The sequence below is a fragment of the Mycteria americana genome, chromosome 11 (assembly GCF_035582795.1).
Source record: "Mycteria americana isolate JAX WOST 10 ecotype Jacksonville Zoo and Gardens chromosome 11, USCA_MyAme_1.0, whole genome shotgun sequence".
In the NCBI taxonomy this organism is placed as follows: Eukaryota; Metazoa; Chordata; class Aves; order Ciconiiformes; family Ciconiidae; genus Mycteria; species Mycteria americana.
In genome coordinates, this window is record NC_134375.1 from 1,947,450 (window position 1) to 1,973,941 (window position 26,492).

The window sequence follows — 26,492 nt, forward strand, 5'->3', positions numbered from 1 at the left end:
ATAAACCATTACCACCTTCTTCCCCGCAGCTGGACCTTCTGGACAAATTGTTGAAAGTCTAAATCCTATTAATTTGTAGATGAATAGCCATGAAATTCTCTTAGGAAAGTTCTTAGGTACTATTTGTACCCCTAAGACCATTTATGGTTATAATGGTTATATGGTTATAACCATCTTTATGGTTATAATTTTCCTCTGCTGAAATTGATATTAAAATTTAAACTAGATAGAGTTCCATCTGTACCTGAAGGCAACACAAGATTGGGTTCTGCTTCTTCAAAGCCCTTCAGCTTCCCCTGTGCTGAATTACACAGCTCCGGGCTGAGCACAACAGGGGATTAATGCCACTTGGGCTCTGCCAGTGTTGCAATACAGCAGAGCATATTTAGCTTTATCCACATACAGGCAATCACATCACTGGAGTGCACAATATTGTCGTCAAGCAAAAGAGCTGCGTAATGTGAGTGTCCTGTAAAAATGGCATGAAGGCAAGCTGAAGTGGTTTTCCCCTCAACTTTCTGTATATTTTTTATTTTCAAATGTTTCTGCTATGCCCTGATTTATCAAAGCACTAAAACACATGCTTGACTTTAAATGCCTCGCTGCAGCTAAAACTAATTGCATACTTAGTCTTTGATGGCTCAAGGTCATAAAGAAATCACTAGCTTTTCCAAACAAATACTTCAATATGTTAATTGCTAGCAAACCAAATCCCACAAGCTCTTCGGTTATGGGTGTAGGGCTGTATGCCGGACTAGAGGGTTAACATGTTTCTGCCTGGGATTTCCCAGCACAAATGTAGGCACCACACAATTACTCACGACACAGAAAGTCCAAAAGTGTCAGACCACACGGCTTGGTCGAACATCGGTGTGTCGCACATTTACCTGGAAATGCCTGACCACGTGAATAGAGCATGTGCAGGGCACAGGCACAGTGCAAACCCTCTGCTTTCTGTGGCTTTGCATCCGATGTGCCACAAAGCACTGGGCAAAAAAAGGCAGCTGTCCTGACCCTGCTGGCACACGTCTGGGTCGGAGACGCCTAACCTGTCAGGGTTACCCGAACACATCTGTGGAGTCTTCAGCATCTCATCAGCAAACATTTCCCATCTGGCTGCGGACGTACGGTAGCCCTCTCCTGACCACACAGTCCATGTAATCCATGTTTTGCCTAAAGATGCAAGGGTGCAGAGGCTGGGGAGGGAGTGTAAAGCAGTGTAAAGCACAAAGAGTGTAAAGCATACATAAGATATGTATGGCGGGACAACGATGGCTCGGAGCCTGCTGGACACAAGCACCTCGCTCCTGACGGGGACACTGTGCCAGTCCTGATCACGCCACAGCCCAGCGCACCAGCACCATCTGCACGGGCACGTTGCCTTCTCCTTTGGTTTGTCACTCTTCCTCTTTAAGTGAGGCTGGGAAAGAATCATACTTTTCTCTGAAAATGCAAATCATTATTTATTTGTGATAGCAGGAGGTGAAACTAAGGATACTAAACGTCTCACACCTAAACATATATACACACACACTGCATACATATATACACACATATATACATATATAAATATGTAAATAATATATAAATATATAAACGAACACATATATAAAAAAATGTGAAAGCAGTACTGCACGAGTAGAGTTCCCATGGACACTAGCTCTGACAGCCTGGGGGTATTCACTCCCTGCCTCTATACTGGCTGCTTTCCCCTCCAAAATTCTTAGTAGAACAATAATATTTTAACAGTTGCAGCTTTAAAAAGCTTGATTATGACCAATCATTTCTCCCAGGCAATTGTATATTTAGCAGAAGGGAAAAATTAAACTTCCCAGGAATGAGGTTATTTAGGGCATAAAATTCAAGGAAATAGGTATTTAGGTCATTGTGGGCATGGTTTTTATTTTCCCTAACTTTCAAATTACTTTCGATTAGGTCTGTTCAGAGTGGAAACTTCTTGATGTGAAATAGATACTATCTAAATCATTAGAGCTCATTCATTGCCATGTGCCACCTTTTAGAGCAATTAAACCTGACCTTGGGGTTACCTAGCTGAACACGCACCGACCCAGGGCACTTCCTCTGAATATGAATAAGCTTGTAGTACAAATACAGTCAGGAGGCAGCATCGCTCCTGGCACAGATAATGCCTTTGTTAAGTGGAGCTGGGCTGCACGGGCCGGTGGACTATGGAGACCATTGATTCAGAACATGCTCTGTTGGGATCAGTTCTGGGGGTTTTTTTTTTTCCCTGACATCTGGAGTCTATCCCTTCGCCAACCTCTCAACCCCCACTCCGAAAGAGAAAGCGAGGGAAACAGACAGTCAGACTCGCAGAAAGGCAGAGTGAGCCCCCAAAAAGCTTTGACAAAATTTAAAAAAAACCCCAATGTTGTCTACGTTTTTAAGTCTTTTGGACATTAATATTTTTGTCAACTGCTTGCCAGCTGAACTCAAGGCAGCCTCAAAAACCCATCCCCGATTCTTCCCAGGTTGGTTTCTCCTCACTTTCAAACTTTAGGTAGTTCTTCCCGCAGCCGCGCCGTGCAGCACCTGTGCTCCAGATTTGGAGCCCTTTGATCACAACGTATTCACAGGGCAAGGAGCTTCCAGTATGTGAGTGACTGATCTCCCTGGAAATGTCTGGGGGGCCAACCGAGCCATCTGAATTATTTCAATGCCTTCTTCCTTTGGCAGAACAAATGCGGAAACCGCTGCTACTTATATTAAACAGAAAAGGAGATGCTGGTAAACAATTAAGTGGGGTCTTGTTTAAAGAACACATCTTTTTATATGCTGCCAAGGTTCACTAAACAATAGCTGTCAGAATCTGTTAAAATAGCAGAAAAACAGTATTGCTCGGTACAAACCTAATTTTACTAGCGTTTGTTCACAAACTGCGTCGCACGTTTAGTCCTGTTTACCCCACGAACTCTCAACAATCCAAGAGAGCTCCAAATGCTGTTTCTTCTAGCTTTCATAATGTGTTAAGTAGGGAAAAGAAGCCATATGGCATTCCTTTGCCTGGCAGGGCGACTCCTCATTAGGCTGCTGACCTGAAACGTAATCTCCGCTGTGACCTACAGAGAAATGCGCAGGCCCCACCTGCAAAGTAAAAGCCCTTTTTGAGACATAATGCCAGAGTCCTGATGGCTGATGTCTTCGGATTCACCTTTAGCAGACGTTGTCAACGCATATGTCACTGCCGCGACGTGCAAAGGCAGGACACCATAGGGGTCTTCTTGGGTCGTGATGACTTCAGAGATAAACCTTTTTTTTTCTTTTTTTTCCCCTCCATTTTTTCCATGTTTGCTACATGTAACGTGCCAAATTACGTAGAATTGGAAAGTTTTCTCTTTTACCTTTAGCCTAGCTTATAGGCTGACCTACATGCAATTTGTGTGTCTGTGCTGACTGCCAGTGGCATTTCAGTGATGCTGGGATGAATCCATGCCGTGCAAAGGGCACTGCTGGCAGGAGAAAGACATTTTTCTGTCAAGAGAAAGGAGTAAGCTTTTCTGTACTCTGACAGTGGATAAAGCATTGCCGTTTTTCACGTTCCCCCCTCAACCCGCTATGTATTCAGGCAACAGCAGTCCTGTGAGCACAGCCCAAGCCAGCCCTCAGAGCCGGCTCTGCTCGCACCTCGAGGGCAGAACAGGCAGAAGGAGATGCCATCCGAGGTCTCGTTTTCAGCACGCCAGTTTGGGGACCAGATTGTACTGCCCTTATCCAAGCTGACAGTACTGGGGGCATGTAGATGTTACTCAGGCTCCTCTTAATAAACACTTGCTTCCAAGCAAGTCTTTTGTTCATTTGCAGGTAGAAGTTAAAGCTACTGAAGGAGCTAAATCAAGCCTCCTTGTTCCTCACTGACATAATCCAAGAGGACACAATATGGAAATACTCCGTATTGTACCACTTCTGAATTCCTCCGTACCATCCACCTTGTACACGGGGTGTGCAAAGTCACAGCACAGCGTGCAGAAGCAAGGTCAGGACTTAATGTTGGGGGGGGCAACACTTTCCCAGTGTAGTCTATAAAAGTTTAAAGAATTAGCAAATATTCGCAGCCATGGCAGATTTGGGGATTCAAACAGATTTTTTTTGCAGGTGTGATTATCGAAAAAGATGGTGGAGACTATTTTAAATCCAGCTTTATCTAAAATTCCACCCAAAGTAAGGATGCAGCTGAATTAAATTGTTGTGAGAAAGGTTCTTTATGCTGATTGCTATCTTCATAATTGCTAATATGTTATAGAAATACTTGTTCAAGAAAACTTTTCAGCTTTAAAAGACTTGAAGATGGTATAGAAAAGTCCTCAAACTTCTGAAGGCTTGCGCACACCTTGGACTTGTTCAAAACTTGGCAATTATACTTCCATGGTATATTGATCTGGCTACAGTACCCTTTCAGCAAGGGGAAGCCAAAATTTGGAGAGTCCACATAGACACATAAACTGATATTTCACTGAAATCCACCGCTAAGCAATGTTTTCCAAGTGTCTTTAACCACTGGTCTTACAGTATCCACAAGAGAAATAACTGTGATTGTTACAACATTGTGCTCCAAACAGTCCCTGACCTGTCTGATGAGGGACATTTTGTTTTCTAATCTGCAAAATTAAACATGTTAATGAACTGCTGAATGCTTTATCACGAATTAGACATAGTGGGAGGTTTCCTTTCCCTGGAGTAAGGCATCCATGTGTCCGCCATATATATCCATATAAATAAAAGATGTATTTTTGTAGAGCTGAAGTAGCAGATTTTGTATTAGACATGACTTCATGATCTTAAATTGTCTATAAATAAATAAGCATTATGTAATATGATATAAAAATAGTCTTGCTATTATGCCTATTAAATTACTCTGCTCTAGTCCTCCACTTGCTCTGACTCCTACCCAGATGCTGTGTGGATCCAGTGACTGGACCGTTGCCTTTCAAAATCCAGCCTACATTAAAATCATCTGCTTGATCGGGGAATGGCGTTTCCAATAAGGAGGTAAAGTGAAAGATACTTTGAGAGTTAGAGCTATGGAAATTGCTGGCCTTTTTCTCTTCTCAAGTAAGGGGAAAATTATCATTGGGCCTCTTACAATAAAGACAAAATAATCACAATTCCAGATGGAAATCTTATCATCTAATCCAACTGAAATGTTTTTTTTTTTTTCCAAGTGGAGTGGCTGCTAATTCCTGGGGAATAACATAGTAATTTGGGGATTCTGCGTGCACTGACTTTATGGATGTACAAAGAAACAAAATACAAACTCATCCTGGCTTAACCAGAAATTGGAAGTTGTTCCATTAGGCAGTGGGGAATGTACTTCCGTCCCAGATTTTTATGGCGGTCTTGCATTTTTCCTGCGGCTTTGGTACCACAACCATTTGGAAAACCTACATTGCTTTGGACAACAGTGTACTTGGTGACAGAATTCCCACCTCCACATTTATATGACTTTAAAAGTAACTGCCCCTACATCTGCAATGGTCTTTGGTCTGTAATCTTGATGCCTCGCTGAGTTTGTCATGTTTATTTACGGAATGGGATCAGAGTTACTGACTTTGAGGCTGAAACCTGCGCCCAGCCTCCCCAGAAGACGTGAGCGTGAGCTGTTTTTCTCCCAGTTTCTGTTCAGGCATGTTCCCCCCATGCTACATCCATGGCGTGTATTTTAAACAAAACTCCTCATTTTTACTTCCCTCCAGCTGGAATGTAGCAAAGCCAGATACGCAGGGCTTTGATGATAATTACGCCAACTGAGATTTTCTGTGCTTGTTTTTCAGCATTACAGGAGCAGACTGTTGCTTCCTAGTGCCTAACAAAGCGGAACTTGGAGGAAACCGAGTTTCTGTGGTGGCTGAACAGTTTCAGGGTGAAAGCTCTGCTCTCTTTTCAACTTCACACACAAATGCCGAATCAAACCAGCCCCTGTTACACACTCGCAAGTGCAGCACTTGAGTTCATGAAAACAGCACTCTTCTCCTCCTCTTGAAAGTTTCTCTCATCACACATTCACATCCCCTAGGGAGCAACTCCTTTTCTGTGTAAGCGTCTTATCTGAAAACCATAATATTACTGTGTAATGAGAATAATGCAACGTCACCCGTGCTAGGATATCCTGTTGGGATATAGAGGCAGGAGATTCACACCGCTGTCGTCCTTCACAGAGCGCCAGCAGAGCCAGCACCACGTCACTGGCAGTGGAATTGCAGGATACAAATGAACTTGTATTTCCTCAGTTAAAAAACTGCAGTTTTACTCGGTTAGCTGTTTCTATGTATGCCAAAAAAAAGGGTTGATTACCTGGTTACAAACTTGTACTTTCCTTGTCAACACAAAATTAATAATTAAAAAAGAAAGCATTTGGAAAGCAATAAGTACGTCCCACCTTCTTTGACCATGAGGCGGACGAACTAAGCCGTGACCAGAGAGGAGCCGCCGAAGGAGCCGAGCAGCCGACGCTGCCCGTCCGCCCGTGCCCCGGCAGCGTCCAGCGCTGCGTGGGGACGCGCCTCGGTGCGTCACGTATTCTTGCGCAGAGGAGAACAGACGGGTTGTCATTATTGGTTGATGTCTGTTTGCTGGTGAGGGCAGGATAAATGTACTCGTAACTGAATTCCCATTAGCTAAACACTTCATCCCCAAAATCATCAGCACAAATTGGTAGTGTTGGAAAAATGGCCGAGGGAATAGTTCACCGATATTTTAGTGGCATGCTAGCACGACAGCATCTGTGTGTTTGCAGTGTTTTGGTATTATTTTTTTAACCAATCTACATTCTATCAAACTACAAGTATCCTATTGCTAAGTAGAACTTCACTGTCCCGGGCACAGAAACGCTGAATTCACAGGAGAAAAGCCTGGTTAAAGCCAACCCATTTCTTGCAGAAGTTTCAATATCTCACTAGCAACACTACTCTGGCTCCTCTTTATCATGCGATTAGAAAGAATCAGGGCTGCAAAGTGAGGGCCGCATGTGAATAGGCAGGGGGTTGGCAGCGGTAGGAAAGGCACTGTGGCCAGCTCTGCTCCAGCCATTAGCAAGAGCAATTTGCCCACAAACAATTTGGAAAGAGTTTTCTCAGGTTACAGTAAAGTTAATGGAGTTGGAAATTCCTCCTCTTTCAGATTAGCTCAGCCTTCTTTATGCAACCTTTAAGTATATGGTGAAGTGCGAGGAAGGTTTTGATAGCAGCAGAAGCAACTGGGTAGCGTATAAGTGATCCGCAGCGTGGGAGCCTCGTCCAGAGCTCCTCGCTGCTCCCAGTTACTCCGGGTGCGAAAGCACAAGACCTCCCTGTACGGGTGCCTTTGTAAACTGAGAGGAAAATTAAAACACTCTGTAGGCTGGTTCTGATCTAACTGGTTATTTAAGGGGGTGGGGAGAATTGACATAAACAATAGAATTTGAACAAGATACGGCACCACCGCTTTGATATCAGATTTTGCTGACAGCCAGAGCATTGCAGAGCTTCATGAGCACAGAGAAAGCTGTTGAGAGGAGAGACAAATAACAAGATGAGCCAGTAGAAAACACGCAGTCTAGATTAATTAAAATTAACTGTCGGTCTGAGCCAAAGTCCATTATGTGACACAGATTAATGAAAACATCAGAAACCAGCTCAGTTATTCTGCACATCAGGCATCTCTTCCGTAGATCTCTGATCACAACATTACGGATTCTTCATACCATTCTTTCAAGTGTACCTTTCCGCCTCCTCAGATTTAACAGCTGCTATTACAGTGTCAAAGTAACAGATTATAAAAAAATTGAACGTCATCCATTTACATCAGAAGAGAATCAAGTAAAAGCTATGTTTATTCTTCATCCCTCTTTATTATATCTGAGATTTGATAAAAGAAACTAAACTGGGAGAACCCTGTGCGGTAAACAAAAAGTTTTTCCACTTAGCGGTCGCCAGGATTTATCCACACACGGCCTTTACCGTCAGAGGAGAGCTAACAGGGAAGCAAGGAACACCTGCTGGAATCACCTCTACCTGCAGAAGAAATGAAAAAATGCCCACATGCTTTAGTTAAAAGAGTGGAAAAGCTCTTGCACTGCGTAGACTTGATCCAAAACCTACTAGAGCCATCACTGCTAACTCAAGTGGGTTTGAGATCTCTCTGTACGAAGGACCGTGTCTTCTTCTATCAGTCATTAAAATAGCAGAGGCAGGGCAGGGAGGGTTGCTTCACGACTCATTTTCTTCAAAGCCAAGTCACAGTTCAGCAGGGATGAGCCTGCAGACACGGGTGACCCATCTCAGGCGCAGCCTTGGTCATCCTCAGATGATGGATGGAAGAAGCTGGTGAGGACATACCTCCCGTTTTGTTTTTTTTAAGTGCCATTACCTTACTGAAAAAAACCTTATAGTTAATCAGCACTGCTTAATCCTGTTCACTTCCATCTGTGCCCCTTTGTAGCCTGACACCTCTCCTGTCCCGAGGCCATGGAAAGCGGAGGGTATTTAGTGCTCGGGCTCTGCCCTTGGAGGCCTCTGGGGAGCAGCTGTCCCCAATCATCCTGTCCACGGCCCTTCCACTCCCAGATTGCATCTTGTACCAACAGTTTGTGTGTGGGAAAAATCAAAGATGTCAGGGGCTCCTCCCCGTACGTGCACTTTGCGTAAGGTGCCCAACGACGGGGGCGCGGGCGCTTGACCTTTGCGCTTGTGGAGAATAATGAATTGGGGGCCAGTTTTCAGGCACTCGCCATCATCATCCAGCCCCCACCAGAGCGCAGCATTAGAGTAATCGCTGACATGCTGAAGCAATGAAAGCAATCTGTTGTTAACTGGCTGAACCGGCTTGTCCCGAGCCCCCAGACTTCCTTGTTCGGGCATATTACACAGTGGTAATTCTCTCTTTCTTTAAAGGAGAAGAAAAACCTCAACAGGGTAAAAGATGCCTCCTCGTAGCCTTCCTTCCCCTGACCAGGGGTTCAAGAACAGTTGACGGAAAAACCAAGAACGACATTTCAGAAACCATAGACAGTAATGAAAGTTGAATGCCTCAGTAAGTCCCAACGGGCTAGAAAGACTTGATAACAAAAAGGATTTCTTTAATATTAGTTCTTCACCCAAGCTCGTAGCGATGAATCTATTGAATTACTCGCATTCACTGCCTGGGAAGGGACCTCACGCTTTAGTTACAGCTGATCAGGTTATTTCCAATGGTCTGAAATGAAAACATGCTTACAATTTCTTTATGGGTGCAACTTTGAACTGTAATTCACAGCAGTCAAAATTCTGGTTTGGGTGTCAACCCAGCTACAAAGCAGGCAGTGGAACCGAAAACCCGCCGCCTGCTTGGCCTTCACACGGCAGCCATGCGACAGCAGCTCTGCTTCAGCCCGTCAGCAGCAGCACCGAGTCCATCACCCATCCGTCCCGGGCTTTCACCCCAAATTCAGTTTTCCGGTACCCACTTTGTTACCAGTAGTTGCATATCTGCCAACAGTAGTATTTTAGTTGTCTATTTAACATTTCAATTAAGCATTCAGCTGGGCAAGGCCCAAACGCTGGGGGGTTCCTGCACACGGATGTGCTGAGCCTGCTCCAGTGTGGCACTGCCTGGCTTTTGGCTTCTGGTTATTTTTAGCTTCAAACATGATCCTTTACACCACAAGATCCTCATAAAACCATACAAATAAAGTGCAGTTTTACGGCTGTATCAGTAAAGGACAGGACAGCTAAGCACCCGGCCAAGCTCATCGCAGGAGGCCATGGCTGAGCTAGGAGGTGAACCTCACTGCTTGCCCCCTCCGCGGTGCTCATTAGATGGTGCCAGCTTCCCTGGATCGTAAGAAGTAGCGGACACTTGAGCAGCGTTATGGAGGGGATGGATGGGCCAAAGAGACTCAATCTGGTTGCAGACCCCGCAGGGACGCCCATTGTGCCCAAAGGCTGTGACCCCCTTCCTTCCCAGGTCCCTGTCCCCCCCACGCTGCCTGCGTGGCCCCGGGTCTGCTCTGTGCGTGGCTTCGAGCACAGCCCGTCCCTCTGCTCTGTTGTGAATCCCAGCCAAGCTACAGCCTCGTAAATACGCGCCTGGCTCATACGGCGCAGCCCGCACGCCCAGGCGAGACAGAGGCTGTAGTACCTCAGGAGATAGATACACCGGCGTGGTTGCCAGTTCAGGACAGACAGCATGAGAGGGTCACACTGAACTGCCGTTAATGCTTTCAAAAATTACATATCCGCCCTCTTCTCAAATGCTCCTTTTTTAACTGCAGAAAAACCATTGTGGAGGATATCAACGGTACTACTAGAAAAAATTGTCAAACCTGGGTAATATTTTATTAATGATTTAAGCACGTTTTCTAGTTGTTGAATAAAGGGTTTCTCTTCCAGCTTGGCTGGGGAAATGCTGCTTAGTGCCTAGGTCACATAAAAAAAAAAAGTATTGTTATTTTATGAGCAGTGTGAGATGACGCTATCGCTCTTTCTTCTACACCTCAGCGGCTTCCTGTTGCTGACTTGTTAGCAGGAATTTCGCAGGATTAAATGACCTGATGGTATCGGGCTGCGGGGCAGAGTTCGGCGTGTCCGGACGGATCTGATCGACTGACGCAGTGTCCCCTCTTCAGCGCCCAGAGAAATAATCCCCATTTTTCATGCCACACGCCAGGAGATGTTGTCAGGCTTGCATAAACAGATATTTTGACAAGGAAATTTAAGTTTTCCCTCTGTTATTTTGTCTAATACTTCTCGTGTTTTGTCTGTTGTATTGCAGATTGGTTAAAACAGGAGTGCAGCTGATGCGGTAGCGTGCAAAATACATAGACAAAAACGTACTGTCCGTTTCATTTTCCTATTAGACAATACTTGTGGGTTGAAGAAATCTACTCCAACTTAGGAAAATATTCTCGTGTTTCAATGCAAACCCTTAAAAAATGAAGTTTTAACACCAAACGTGCATATTCCAGCCACAGCCTTGATGCTGATCCTAAAGTCGTGCCCGCTGACCGTCAGTTGGGACAACCAGCTCAGCTTGGCTGTATCATAAAGATTTCAGTTAAGGACTATAAAAATTATTAAATCCCCCTGCTGAAGGGCCAGGCCACATGCATTCCCCTGTTATCAAGGAGAACCATGGCCACGTGTCGGCAGGGTGCTCCTGGTCCTGCTCCCCATCACCCACCCTCCCTGGGGAAGTCCAGCACTGCCCTGTATTTGTCCTGCTTGCCCACAGGGACTCAAGACCCTGTATCCATGCCTGACATGGCAGATCCATATAATTTACTTATAATAATTTTGCTTGTCTTAACATACCAAGGGCCATTCCAGACCCTTGAGCACCCTCCGGCAGAAGCAAAGCAAGTCCAACAGTTGCTCACCAAGCACGAGGAGAAACAAAGAGTAGAATGAGTCATTGGTTTGAAACAGCTACAGGTGTATCCTACATCATTTAACAGATTTCCAGTATTCTCTTCATTTATAAATATATGTAATGTCATATGTAGTCTCCAGAGAGGTGGCTGAAGCTTCCCGGCAAGCTCTCACCGCAGAGACCATGCTGCAGTCCAGAGGTCCACACGAACCCTGATATTTCTGCCCCGCGCTGCCCATCCTCCAGACCTTACAGAGGTACAAAACACAGAACATGTTTCTTAAACAACTATCAATCACAATCATATCGGTATTCTAGCACCGGTCTGGGCCGTTTCCTTTAAAACTAAAACAATCTTGCAACATGCCTTGAAAAAAATGAGACAATTTGGAGGATGAAATCTTGGCTTTCTGCAACTGAGTGGTAAAACTTGCACTGTTTCACTGGAGGTTGGCCGTCACATCGGCTCTTCTGGTCCAGGGCAGAAAGGGAAATTATGTGCATGGTGCGGGGCCCCTCTTTTGGGAGGGAAGGTGTTGGTTTAAGGGTCTCAGCCCAGCTCAGCAGCAGTGGTGTATCTACAGGCAAGTTAAGACCTGATGTAGGTATCTCCAGTATGAGTTATGAGGTTGTTAATCCTCCACAGGTTTTAATAATCATTTAGTATGTAGTGAATATGCTATACTATAAATGTCTTATTAAACCTAAATTAAATGCAGATTTGGAACATAAATGTGCTATAGAAATTTATGAGGGATCTTAGCAGAGAATAATTTTTTTTAGACACTGCTGTGAAAGCTACAGAATACCAGTTTCCGAATGAGTATAAAATACTGTGTGTTAGTTGTCAGTTACTAGAGAATGTGTCTGTGGAGGTATGTCCTAAACCCCAAAACTTAATTCATCAGCAGGAATTTCCAGGTCTGTAAAGAGCAAAGGAACAATTTCCATGTCAATACAGTACTGTGCCACCTGGAATCGCTGGGCGTGGGTCCCGCCTTCTCCATGCTAACCAAGCTCAGGATGTGCAGAAAGGCTGTGCACGTCCCAAAGGCTGCAGACATTAGGGCTGATGATGCTTGTTCGGCCCATCAGTGTTCGTGTCCAACATTTAAGGATTTCCACTGTGCTGTATTGGTCGCAGTACCAGATTTGATACGGCGCTTCAAGAAGGGATGATTAACACTAAATTTGTGGTTCTTTTCTCTTAGCACTTGTTCGCTGAATTGTTTTAACCCTAAGACCTTTGACCAGAAAAAAACGCTCAGCAAGTGTTTCATTTTACACCCTGAATAGGTCCGCCAAAACCTGGCGGGATAGCTCACGCACCAGCTTACACACAAAAAACCTTTGCTGGCTGAGCGCACGAGTCAGTTTGTTCAGCCACAGCCTGAGCACTTCTGACAAAGCTCAAGACCATTTGAGACACAGCTTGAACCAGAAGCCACCTTCCCCTGAGTAGGTCAGTGATGAGCCGGGGTCCCTAAATCCATGCGTCCGCCCTGGCTCAGCACAGTCCTACCTGGCACAGCTCCCGGGCACCACAGGGCCAATCCCCCCCGGCAAACAACGGCTGGATGTGTCCACCCAAAAGGGAAAAGAGCTGAGAAACTCATGCCAAAATGAAAAGGAAGAACAGAGCAAAAGTACGGACACTCTCAGCATCGCTGCTGGCTCCAGCGGCTGCTGAGAAACGGCAGTTGGAGCATCTCAGGCTCCCTGTGAGAAGCTGAGAATCTGTCAGTAGCGTTGTCACAGCTGAGTCCTGCAGACGCAATGCTGCATTCATTCAGGCCTCGGTTTCCTCTTCTCCCCTGAGGATGATCATCGCAGCTCCTGCCCCCCTCACTGCGAAGCCTGGAGACGTGCTGTTGATAAATTCAGGGAAGCCCTTCCCAATAAATCTCAAGCATATCACACACCACGAGGTATCATTAGAGGACAATATTGCATATGTTGACATGCTCTTGGTAGAATTTACATCAACAATACTGTGCATTAATTTGAAATACTTCCTGTTGTTTTAAAAGAAGAAAAGCAAACTTACAACAATTTTAACCAGCTTACAAAGCTGTTAATGAATGCAAAAGCTGGCCCTCATTCACACTGCAGCCATTTTTTGGCTCAGATGGTCAGGCTCCGAGGTGTGCAAGGATCCCATTTTCTGCAGGAGAACAGGTCATCAGTCTTGCAAGGTTTAACACCCTTAGGCAGAGCAAAGCTGCTAGCTGAGAAATGAGCATCAGCACCATAGTCAAGAAACAGCATCTACCTAAAACTCCTCAGTGGCTGGGAGGTGAGAACAAATTTTAGGGAAGACAAAATAGTGGGGAAGAAGCTAATTGGCCCAATGATTGTGCTTTATTTTAGAGTCATATCAAATTTACTTCATGGTCTGCACCAAAAATTAACACATAGCTGTCATGTCCACATGTGCATTTCCTAAAGGACCATCTCTGTTTCTAGTAATTCGAGAAGCAAATGTAAACCTTACCTTAATCAGGCACTATGGAAATCTGCTCCCATTCAGAGAGGGAAAGAAGGGGAGAAAGGAAGTGGCAGGGCAAGGGCAAGCTCCTCCGAGCGCTGCCATGGGCACTCTAGGTAGTTTCTAGAGGAAAAAAAGACACTTACATTGACTGTGTGCTTTCTGTGGAGCAAATCAGTGTCGATGACTTCCTATCACTTACGAGCCTGATGCATCTACGATATCTGTTTCCGGCCCTGCACTTGATTAAAGGACGCTCCGCATCCAGAGCAATGTTGTTATACAGAATGCCTGTGTTATCAAATAATAAACTAACTGTCACAATATTGGCTCAAGGTTTAGGAATTTTCTAGCATAGGAAGATTAAGACGATTACTGTTCAAATAAGGACCATTTTTGACTAATTGTTTGCAGATATGGCATAGAAGCAATATAGCTTGCTTTGGGAAACTAGTATGATTTTATTATACAAATTTCTAGCTGAAACATAGCTAAAGAATAAATGTTCAGAGCCCAAACTTGCTTAAATCTGTACATTTTCATTCACGTGAAGGGAAGTTGCACTTACAGAGCTGAAGAGCTGTCCCAGCATACTGGTCTCCCCTATACAACTGAAATAAAAAAGCAGTTACTGTATTTGATTCAATCACCTGGACTTAGGTTTTCTTACAACCACTCTTCAGATCTAGTCTAGACTGTCTGTTGAACAAGTCTTCCCTCTTCCTGCACCAAACCCATAAAGATACACACACAGAAAATCACTCTACAAAACCCTTAGAAGCTCCCAATGCTTTTTCCATCCATTAATACATGGCCTTTTCTGTATAGGAAGGTCACAAAGATCACCGTGTCTCCACCACTCACTTCATATGCTCCTGTACTGTCTGTCCACCAGGAGCCACCAGAACCTTTGCACTTCTCATAATACAAAGGGAAATGAATGCCATGCCTACGTCCCACCTAAGACTGGCTAGGATCTGGGTTACAAACAGAAAATCTATGAACAGAGAAGGTATTGCTGTTTTCCACCCCAAAAGACACCTGGGGTTGGAGCGCTGTTCTCTGATTAGGCCTCGCTGTTACTGGTGACCTGCTACCAGCACGAACTGTCCTGCTGATCTCCACGGGGTGACCTGCACAAGCACCCTCTCCTCTACGGGCACTCGAGCTGCTCTGCAGCACGTCAAGCAAAAGGCATGCAGTCAGAAAGATCTTGGTTCTCCATCCCAGCTGAGTCAGAGGCTCAATATGTGACCTTCTGTCACTTGGTCTTCTTATGTCAAAACCGTAACTGAGTTTAAAACTAGGAACACACTGAAAACCAGATGCTCCATCTGAGCCAAACCTTTCTGGGTAAATATATTGCAAAGAGCACAAATCATAGAATTTCAAACTTTGGAAATCTGTATATATTTAAATGTATACAAAATTCTGCTGTTTCTCGACAATAGGTTCATACTGTAGAAGAACAGAAATCCAGCAGACTGAAATTAATAATGCATTAGAACAAACACCAGTGCATTGTTTCCCATTTAAGGAACTGCCTGGATATAAATAACCCCTTACTCATATTCTGTGATTTAAATAACAGAATCATTCTTACCCAGAGTAACAATTGCACCTTTTCAGATAAATAAGAGATAAAAATTATTTTCAAGAAGAAATCTGAGGAATCAGTCTTGAACTCTGATGCACCAGTGCTTTTGCTGTCAGCGTACTGAAACCACATAACTGGAACGTGACTGTGCAAAACTCTTCCTCTGAATGTCCCCAGCATTTTAGGAGAAGGCTGAATTGGATGAGTGAAACGCAAGCTAAGGTCATTTCTACTTTTGATGCTCTACCTAAAGGTCCTGTTTCCTCAAAGTGGCCAGATCATGTATTGCCTAAATTTGCACTAGCATTGCCTCTCACTAAGACCAGGTTTTCCTCTTGCAGCATGCCAGAAGCGTGCAGTGCATGAAAGGATGGATACACGTGTTTGCCCAAAACAACAAATTAGGTAAAAAGCAAAAAAGATGAAGAAGGATCAGAGATCATGGGCCAACCCTGAAATAACTTTCTTACAGAACCTGTCTACTGGCAATGGGGCACAGTATTACGGCAGTAGTGAGAACGTGTGTTGCTTTGCCTCCTGGGTTATAGCCTGTAATGAGAGTGGCTCATGACGATTCAAGTTCACTGGACAACAGGCAGCTGAATTATTGCACATTTACACATCTCCGACAATACCTCCAAATAACACCAGAAAGAACCCAGGCAAATGTTTTAAAAATGTCATTTTAAAAATCTGAAAGACAAAGACAGAGTTCAATTTGATAACCAGTTGTACAGTTAAAAAAAAAATGGACGGTGCTTTACATTCAAATCCAGTAACAAGATCCTTTTCCCTATAATTTCACAGTGAAGAAAGTTGGTTGCGAGGTAGATTACTAGCCACTTTATTTTTATTTGATTTATGAAATGTATAAGCCCAGAGTATTTTACTGTAAAATTCACTGCAGCATACGCAGCATTTGGAGTGAACAAGAAAAAAACCAGATCATAAAGTATTTTCCTTTGCTTATCAGTTTGTGAAAACAACCGTCTCATGAAGAAACCATTTTAAACAAACAGAATTTTATTAGTGTGCAGTACAGCAAATTATGGTTATTTCTCACATAACTTTGTTACATGTCAAGCACTGATTTCCTTTTTATGTAAATGAAAGCCTATAAACCGATGCAATTACCCTCCACACATACATTAGTTTAAATGCTGGGGCGCTACAAGTCATTTATCTTTCATCCTTCTGTTAGGCTGCAAGTCAGCTCTGAGGTTTAAATTTTGTTTAAAAGTTCTTGGCTAATTGATCACTTTAGAGATGCTTTAAACACAGGTAAAACACCGACAAAGACTTTTAAAGTAAGCTTTCTTAATGGATGAATTGCAACTATCCATCATTCTGCTTGCTACTTCCCTACCACCGTCCCATTAAACCTAATAAGTTCTATTAAAGCTGTTAACATGTGGCATCTGTTAATGGAAAGTGTATAATGCACAAGGCATGAGGGGGACCTGAGGGCCCATAGAAGTAAAGTTTGGAACAGAAAGACAAATTCTGACCGTTCGCGAAGTTAATGTAATGGCGGGTCAGTGCTTCAGGCCTTTCTGGAGATGATTCCCATGTAAGCCTCGCCTGCGCAAAGGCAGCAGGGTTAGGTTCACTGGCACTGCCGTTCGGAGCTCATGTTATATTTCAAATGCTTCAGCAGATGAAACGTAGAAGTTGAAGGAAAAAAAAAATATTTATTTTTGGCTTGAGAAAACAGTGTGACACATGACAAGCCTGGATCTCTTTTGGAGAGGCTGTGCTCTATATTACTGAGATTAAGTTTGATCATTCCTGAAGGAACACAGAAATCCCCAAACCTGGATGGCGAGGGCTGTAATAGTTGCTCTGAATGTCTGCTGTTAGCTGATTGCTGACATCTTGAAAGCATTGCTCAAGCAGGCCTTCTCGCAAGCTTCTGTCATGCGGATGCTCTCGCAGATGGAGAGCATGCATCTTAAAGAGTGGGTGACTGGGAGCTTCAAGGACCAGCGTGTAATCAAAAGCTTTGAACTGTTCCTAGCTTGTGAGACCGCTTTACTTGTTACTAGGGGGACTATCAGAACATATTATAATGACCAAAGCCAGCCCATGTAGTAACAGCTGTGAGTGTAATCCAAAAATTAGCTCATTAATTCACAGGAAAGTATTTTCTACTCGTCTTTCATTACAAAAAAATGTGTCTGCTTGTTAGCGAAATCTAGAGCTTTAACTGGGACCTTTAAAACGTTAGCAATGCACATGTGCTTTTCTATGCCTTAGTGGGAGATTTATTAAGTTTATTCTCTAATCTCTGTTTACAAGCAGAAATATGACGAACATAAATCATTTGAAATAAGATTTCAAGCTACAAATCCAGTTTGCTATTTTCCGACGTCATTATGTTATTTCAAACCTGCAATTAATTCTTTTCCTTGTTGGCCTGTTTGTTTTTAAAAACAATTTCATTCCACTTGACCTTTGTGTTTCTTGGAAAAATGTTCAAAGTTGGAAATAACTTGAGATGTTATCTGTTAGTGTTTATTTACCATACGCAGCGTACTAAACTTGAGCTGAAGCTTAGGAGCCCCAGAGAGATACAAGAAGTGAGGGGCAAAGCTGCAAGCTACCAGTAGGAAATAGTGTCACAGTGACGCTGTGATCATTCTTAAGGATAGTCAGGCTACTCTTCGACTAGTCGCTCTTATGACATCCTCAAATATTAAAGAAAGAAAAGGAAAAAAATAATGATACATGGCCAGCTCTTGCAGAAAACTTACTCTATTGTTGCTAAAACGTAATGTTTCCCATCACAGGACCAAACAGTGCAAGCGAGCAATGATGCTGCAAATGAAATGCTCATACAGTAGATGCAAAAGCTCCAATCCAATGCATAGCAATTATCTTGCGAAACATTAAGGTATCTAGTTTATGCACTATACAATGAATACCTTTTCATAACATGCTAAGTTTATTTTCTTCTTTATAATGAGGAAAATCACAAACAGAAAAAGTTCCAGATCTAAACCATAAAGTGGTTTTGCACTTCGAACAGGAACACGACAGTCCTGCCCGCCTTGTCTGGCATTGTTCGCAACGTAAGGAATTATCACAGAAGCGTGAAAAATCACCTTGGCATATCCCTTGTTTTATGGTCCCTTTCTCTTAGGTTTCCTCATCGCCATTTTGCACAGTGCAGGAGCCGTAATCACATATATTTAAGAATTGTATAAAGTTTGTTCTTTATTGCCAATTTGCTGCAAAGCTTAAACTACAGCAAGCAACATTTGAACCATCCACTGCTGTTCAACCTTGGATTATGACCCATGGCATATCCAATTTGGTCTCAAAGGCCAGCCTGCGAGCACAGCCCCTCCTGCCAGCCGAGACACGGGTGATGGGGCCGTCCTCAAGTGCTGGGACGGGTCCCTGTGCTGCGCACGCACCGGGACTGCAGCTCCACTTCTTAGTCGTGGGAGGAGAACCCATACTGCCGTTCGCGCCTGGCACCAACCAGCACCCACGTTAATAGGCAGAAAATACATTTAAGCCAGTGCACATGCAGCTGGGAGATACGGCTGCTGCTACGCCCACAAATAACCTGGCTGTAGCTATTCTCCCCCATGCTCAGGCAATTACTCTGAAGTTCGGATTCCCAGCTGAAGTCGGTGGGAAATGTGCTGTTTTGGCAATACTTGACCAGCCCCCTCCTCGCAGCCAGCTCCAAGTAGCTCGTTTTGGTCTGCAGCTCTAAAATGTCAGCCGTTAAACCAGCCTCAGCTATCTTTCAGAATGAAAAACCTTTGATTGTATAATTAGCTTTTAATTGATCAATAAACTTGGACGTGCCAGGCCGCTAGCACAGCTTGCTCAGGACCACACACACGTCAGACGGGAGAAACTTTTAATTAATGCAGTAGCCCAATGAAAACCCAGATGCCCATGCCCACAGGGCAAAGAGGCTGCACGCTGTAACCCACCTGGGTTACAGAAGGGGAGGCAGGTTCTGTTACAGCTTCAGGGTCCAAAAAAACCCAGCAAACCCCAAACAACCATAAACTTAGCTAGGCAATTTAAAACAATATGTCCTTCTGATCCTATAAGCACAGTATCAGACTGGAAAACAGGACATGAATCCTTTTCCAGGGTGCGTGCGTTTCTTCAGCATTTCTTCAGCTCCATATATTCAACCTCCTGGGTCCACGATGACACCTCGACATACTGCACATCTGTAGTGCAGCACCCAGACCGGAGGCCAAAGATATTTTATTTAGTTTACATTTTCTTGAGGAGCAGCTGATTGTCTGCCCTGAAGTGGGAAGAGAAAAGCTGGCCCAAAGCACACAGCCCAGCAGCAGCAGAATCACAGACCCCAGAGCAGGGGCTGCATGTTCCACGGGAAGGATGGGCGCAGCTGAGAGAAAACTGGAGTGCACAAAACCCAACGACACGAACAAATTGCAAAAGAGAAGAAGAGATTGATCCAAGAAAGGCCAAGAGAGAAAAGAATTGCAATGAGGAGATCCCATTTTCTCCACCAGCCCAAGATGTTCCAGCTGTTAAACAGAACTGAGGAAAAAACCAGCTGCCAGGGCATTTCAGTGAGATTTTAGTTCTCATTTATAACAGTGAGAGGTATTGTAAGCAGATGAACAACGAGTTCCCATGATGGGATGACTGTGGCAACTCTCTCACCCCTCCTTTTCTTTATGTATGCCAAGAAAAGCGCAGGAGAGGCGCGGAAGTCACCAGCCTGACGGGGTTTGGTGCTGCAGTGGGATGTCGGCACGCTGCACAGCGCTGCCCCTTCCAGCCTTTAGCATTACACGCAGGACCGATGGTTATTTTTTACAGTGGCCTGCAGAAAAGCAACTATTGCAAAGTGCTGAAGCCTAATGGGATTCCGCTCCCATGATGGACCCGTGTGAGGGAAAGTGTGCACAGCAGTTTGGAAGGGCTTAAAAACATTTCACTCTTTTTGGCTGTTTTTGACCCACCCGTCCACCCTCCTTCTCCCTCCCCACAAAAGAAGCACTGTTCAAAGCAGTGCCTTTTGACTTCATTTATACAAAACTATCACCTAAAGGATTCTACTGCAACTTGGTGATGAGCAGGGCAGTAGCAGAAGCTCGGCGTGGTTACGTTGGTGGGGCTGCAGTAGTGCTGTGCTGAACAACAAGATTATTAAAAAGACTTAGGTTTTGAAATTAAAATGCTTAGGGGGAGAGTAAGCACTATAACATCTCTTTAGAGCTCAGTCCTTCAAGGTGCTGGGCACATTGGCCGTGGCAAGCACTTCAACGCATGCCTACCTAGAGAGTAACCCTATGCCTTCAAGCCTTCAGGCCCACCAACACTTACTGCTGGAGTAAGCGCTACTTGGGCACAGGTAAAGAATTGGGCCCAAGGCCCTGAAACAGAAACTATTGTCATTACTGTTAACAAATTACAATTATCGTCATTACATTATTGTTGTTGAACATGGAAAAAATGTGCTGGTCACTAACTGCATTACAGCAACTCGATCCCTGGCTCAGGAAGAACGCTACTCTACAAAGCTGGTCATCGTGATATTAGAGCAATTTTAGTACATTCTGCAAGATTCAGTTTTATCTTTTTAGGAAGTTTTGTCTGTTTTCAGTGGGAAATATATGTCTTAAAAATGGCTGCGCTGGTTTTGAGACCTCTGCTGTCAGCTAAGGATCTGCTGAAACTTGTGCTTTCAGAAGTACTGACCATCTACCTTGGGTCAGGAACAGGGCAACAGCAGTTCTTCAGAAGCATTAGCTAAACTGTTATACCTCCATCCTATATAGTCCAGATACACAATCGCTGCTTTTCTGTGCTAGAGGGAGGAAAAAAGTTCAACTCCGTACCAAAAAAATAATTCAAAGAAAAAATGAAAGCCGAACACAGAAAGCCGACAATATTTACATTTGACAGACTGTAGCATTTTGGTTTTCAAAAGACCGAGTCCAAGGTAATTAAAACTTTGGTGGCCTTTCAGTTTTTAAATTGCAAATAAAGGATAACAAAACCTCGAGAGTGAGGTCTTTCTCCAGCACATGTGGCATGAGAAGCCCGTGCCGTCAGCGTTTGACAGGCGTGTGCCTGTGCGCTGCTCGGACCGCTGGTGCGCTGAGGTACTCGTGAAACCTGAGAGTGTTTGTAAACAGTCTGTACTTTCTCAAAAGTGCCCTAGAGATTTGTTACAGGAAGTCAAATTGCTCAAATCTACCTAATTTGGCACGATACGTTGAAAGTATGCTTGAGTGATCATAATTGCACTGGGACTGACTTCATTTAGCAATCTCTAGGCATACCTTTCCAATAACAACTGCAGGCGATATAAATTCAATCTCTTGTTTGTTTCTGAAAGTGATTAGCCTAAAAAATTTGGAATTTAAACACTCATAATTGCAAAGTGTTATTTATATTCAATTTTGATTTATTAAATAAAAAAGTCCCCTTTTCCCCAGGAATGATTTGAGTTGCTTTGGAAAGTGAAAGGGACGGCAAATAGAAATGAAAGGAAAAAGATAATTCTCATCGGTGGTGTGCGCTGGTCTTACACGGGCATTTTTTCCCTGTACAACACATAATATTGCAACAAGAGCATAAAAGATTCTGATGTTTATTTCAAGCATGGACTTTTTATTAGGAAATACCTATGGTTCACTAGGATTACTAGAACTTTTCTTCACATCTACACAGAAATATGTGCAAAGGTAAGCCAAATCAACTGGGGTGTACAACTAAAAGGACAGAAAGGAGAGCTGAAGGAGTCTCATTTTCATTCTGAGTATGATAATCATATTCAGTATGATGAACAAGGCTGAAAGGAAGATATTTATTTGATGCACGCATTCAATTTTTTTAAACCAATTTATCTAACATATATTTGCATTGGTTTTGTATTGGCATTCTCCAGAAACTGTTGGGGTAAACCCCGTGATGGGCAAGAATTGTCCTGAACGTGAATTCTGGGAAAATATTTGCAGAAAGAAAATACCAAATTCATAAGTATAGGAAAATACTCACAAAGTTTTTCAGCAGGATGCTAACTCAAACAAGGAAAAAAAAAAGCCATAACTTGTGTCTAAACCCCAAATGTCTGATTTCCACTTAAAGAAAAATCCTGTGAACTCTTTATAAAGTGTGCTTGCAAATTAAGAGCTGAAAGAAATTAAATTTCCAACAATTATGTTGGAAAGAGCAATTTCAAAAATTCAGAGAAAACCACAAAATTCGTTAGAAAAAACTGTTTGCTGAGAAGGTCTTGCTTAACCCTAATCATGAACAGATCCATGTGTAGCTTTCTTGCTCTAATTAAAAAGAAGAAATGAGAGATGAAGCAAAGCAGTACAAATCTCCATAAGGGTTAACCCTGTGGCCCCAGCCTTACAGCGTCAGGAAGGACTGGGTTCTCCTCGCAAAAAACAGAAGCTGAACAAGTCTCTTTTCCACACCGACTTCTTCGTATCTTCTTTACAAGCATCCTCCTCCTCCTCTGTTCCTAACCTGAACTGTCACTGAACTTAGCAAAATCTGTGCCCGCAGCCGGGCAAAACATCGTGCTCAGCATCAGAAATGTTCCGTCTTGACCAACAGCCCTGACGCACACCTGAACGCACATCCAGCACTCAGATAAGCCAGAAACAGCAGCACTCCAGCAGCGACAGCACGGCAGCAACGCTGTTGTGTTTCATCGCACGGTGCCCACGTCCGTGCGTCCGTCTCACCTGGCAGCCGCTGACCTGCCCGGGTGCTGCCGTCACGGGATGCCCGCAGCGCACACTTTAAACTTTGCTAGGAAAAGCAGTAGCACTGAGGACACGGGGGGAAAGGCATACTAAAACTGAGGTTAAGTCTTCCAGACATTTCTGAATCCCTACAGGGCCCTGCGGTGAGTCGTGGGATCCCGTGCAACGACGAGGAGCCTGTGCAGGCAACGCACAGGGAGTGCCTGCTGCCTGCTGCCAGCAGGTGTATCCAGCGGGGAAGGGGTCACTTAAGTGGTGCTGGAAGAGAGAAGGAATTTCTCAGACCCATCAAGCTTTACCTAAAGTTTACTTTGTTTTTAAAGTAACAAATTAACCAAATTGTCCCTAAAAAGCCAAACCTCAGGGTGAGTCTGATTGATAAAGGGTCTGTGCACAGTCTGTTTCAAACTAGGTGGGACCTTCACCTACCTAAGCAAATAATTTAGTGCTATAATTTAGCCCATTTCCCCTTCAGCAATACTACTGCTTACCCAAAACATCTCAATTTATTTTTAAACCAAACATATTATTTATTTGATGGGAGGGAAGAGAACAGAAAGAGCGGCACAACCTGAACATTCATCATTGTTGTTTGTGCTCCTTGAAGGACATTGTTGAATTATTGCTATAAACATTCCACATTTGGCTAAATGTTGTTGATATAAACAAGGATTTTTCCTCATTAAGGTAATTTGGTGCAGTCTGAGAAACTGATTTATCAAGAGAATTAATTAAAGGCAGATATGATTTGTGGCTCTTTGTACTTGTAGATGTTTCAGCATAAACATCCCCATTAAAATTAAATTACTGCTAATCTGATCCTACTAACAATAGTTTTTAAATACACTTCACATATGCAGACACGATGCCCTTATTAAAATTTGGAGCTGTGCAGCACAGAGTCCGAAGCTCACAGTCGTCACGGTGCATAGGTCGAAGAAGAGTTTTGCAGATGTGTTGTGTGGCGTACGGTACCTTCATACTGAAGGCTTGCTGGTTTGGGGGGACAGCAGGTGAAAATTCTGTTTTCTCCTCCAGTTTTCCCATGAGGTACACATCTAAGGGGACTTTCTTGGGCTGGGGGGAGGATGCAACTAGGCAATTAAAATCAGAAGTCTCTCCCTCCTTCTCTTTGATCTGGACTTTATGAAGTCCACAGAGGCAGGACACAGATCAGGTATCAGTCAAACCAGTATCCCCTGAATCAAGCAAGATTTGTCTGTAGCACCTTGGTTCAAGAGCCAGTCCTTTTATGTAACATTTCCTAGTATTTTTCTTTTCAAAAGGCTACAGAAACAGAGGGAAAAAAGGCACGGTGGCGGATGTTGTCCTGCGCATTGGACTGGGGTGTTTTGCAGGTGGTGAAGTTCCTTCAGGACACACATCGGTCACCCACGGGTGCAGCGCTTCATTTCCTCTAACCCAGAGGCACCCTGGTACAGCTACAGAGCTGCCACAGGGAGACACAGACCAGGAGCCCTGGGCCCTTCTGGGGCAGCATCTGGAGACCCGACAAGAATGGCACTAGAAACTTATGCTTATGCACCCGCAGTTACCCTTTAACAGGTTCCTCGGTCTTTCTTTCACATAAACCCGCTGGGGAAGGGTTCACAAGCACTAACCAAAGCTACTGAAGTGTCGCTCCTCATCCCTTACAACTTGCCCTCAGAGCAAAACCACATCCACAAAGCAAAACCGAAGCACAAATCTGAGCCAGGTTTCCCAGGCTACCTTCCCGTGAGCTGCTTTGGATGGCGCACGAAATGGGCAGCAGCAGCAGTTGTGCCACTCTGCCTGAACACCAGGTCTGTGCTCAGGGAGGTGCTGATTAAGACCCTGTTGCCATTTATTTTGTTTCCCATGCTTGCTCATGAAAACTAGCAAATAAATGTGGCGTCCACCCCTGCTCCAAATGTACCAGTGTTTGCTCACCAGTTCTTGAAAGTCAAGGGGGCACAGACCTCGCTTGGATTTAGGACGCACTGGTTCCCACGCTCTCACATGTTGGTTCAAATTCCAGGGTAATCAAAAGTGATCACATCATACTGATTTTCTGACCTGCCAGCAATACAGAATGTCATTTGATAAAGAAAGCAAAGACTTTCTTGACACACAAAGAAATCAGTCATGCAAAGGAATAGGGAAGAAGAGCAATCTAGCTTGGGTCGTGGAAGTCTGACTCGTGTCATAGCTAACAGCCTCTCAAAGACTGAAGTACTTGCTGTTCAAAACACAGATGAAAATGCCTGAATTTATCTACAGTTAAAGGAAACAGGCATTTTGTGATTTAGGAGAAGCCACCTTTCTGTTCCCAGTCTTAGTGATCAGTCCTGTAAAGATGCTGAACATCTTCAAGCCACTGTTAATTGATCCTGCTAATTATGGTGTTCAGCAGCTCACAACCCATGAACATCACAGAGCCAGATAGAGTACATATTTACAAAGAGGGCCTTTGGGAAGTCTAGATTAGTCTCAGGACAACTTGAAAGGAAAGATAAGGAAGCTTAAGGGGACTCTTCCTCTCCTGCAGCAGACGAATGAATTAGCAGTGAAGGCTCCAGCTCTGGTCAAAGGGAAGGGATAATGTGGTGATGAAGCAGGTCTTAAATCATTTTGATGTATTTAAGTGTCACTCTAAAGAAGATCTAGAGATGTAGAGAGAAAACAAAGTATCAGTCAAAATTATCAGGCAAATTTGAAGATGCAACTGGTTGGTTGGGTACGTAGTTTTTTCAGTACAAAATTTTCATCACTTTTAAAGGGTCTGTTTTATATTGTTCTTTTAAGTGACAGAGCTTTTGTTTAATCAAGTTATTTATCCAATTTTGTTATTTCATTTGTCTCACAGGGGAGTCTCATAAAAAGCATTTTATTTTCCACAGGCAGAACAGTGTCATGGGGGCAGGGAGAGTTGTATACTGCTTAACCGGGAAACTACAAACAGTTGTGGGGACTCTGGTGCCTCCCCTGCCAAGGGAAGCAACGTCCTTCCCTGGTCTCTGTCACAGGACAGAGCTGGACGTGTGGACTCCAGCACCAGAATATGATCCAGTTTCAACAGTAACACTGCAGTCGGCATTATGGTGGCACCCAAAGTCCCCAGCTGAGGTATGGTGGGCATTAAACACACTGATATGCTGTGTAAGTGGCGTGTGGGGTGTGTCTGAGGCGCTTACAGGAGTGCCAGGCAGAGGGCTGAATTTCTGAGGGGCAGGAGGAGAGCAGAGATGCTCCTTCACAGTCACCACAGTGCAACGCAGGAACAAGAGGATCATCTGGGATGCTGCAGGGGAGCAACACAGTCCTGTGCCAGAGCTGAATCCAGTCTCCA

At 44.0% G+C, this 26,492-nt stretch overlaps 1 long non-coding RNA gene across 6 annotated transcripts in view; it reads right to left on the bottom strand.

Annotated features, from left to right (window-relative positions):
* Positions 1-1,251: 1,251 nt before the first annotated feature.
* The window catches only part of LOC142415617 (uncharacterized), a 62,617-nt gene continuing 37,376 nt past the window's right edge, over positions 1,252-26,492 (bottom strand). The window contains exons 2-6 of one of the 6 annotated variants that reach the window (XR_012777467.1): positions 14,397-14,439; positions 13,835-13,951; positions 13,388-13,504; positions 6,395-6,536; positions 1,252-1,443 (exon numbers count right to left, since the gene is read on the bottom strand). This is a non-coding gene — a long non-coding RNA (uncharacterized LOC142415617). The other 5 variants (XR_012777464.1, XR_012777465.1, XR_012777468.1 and 2 more) reach the window with 5 other exon arrangements.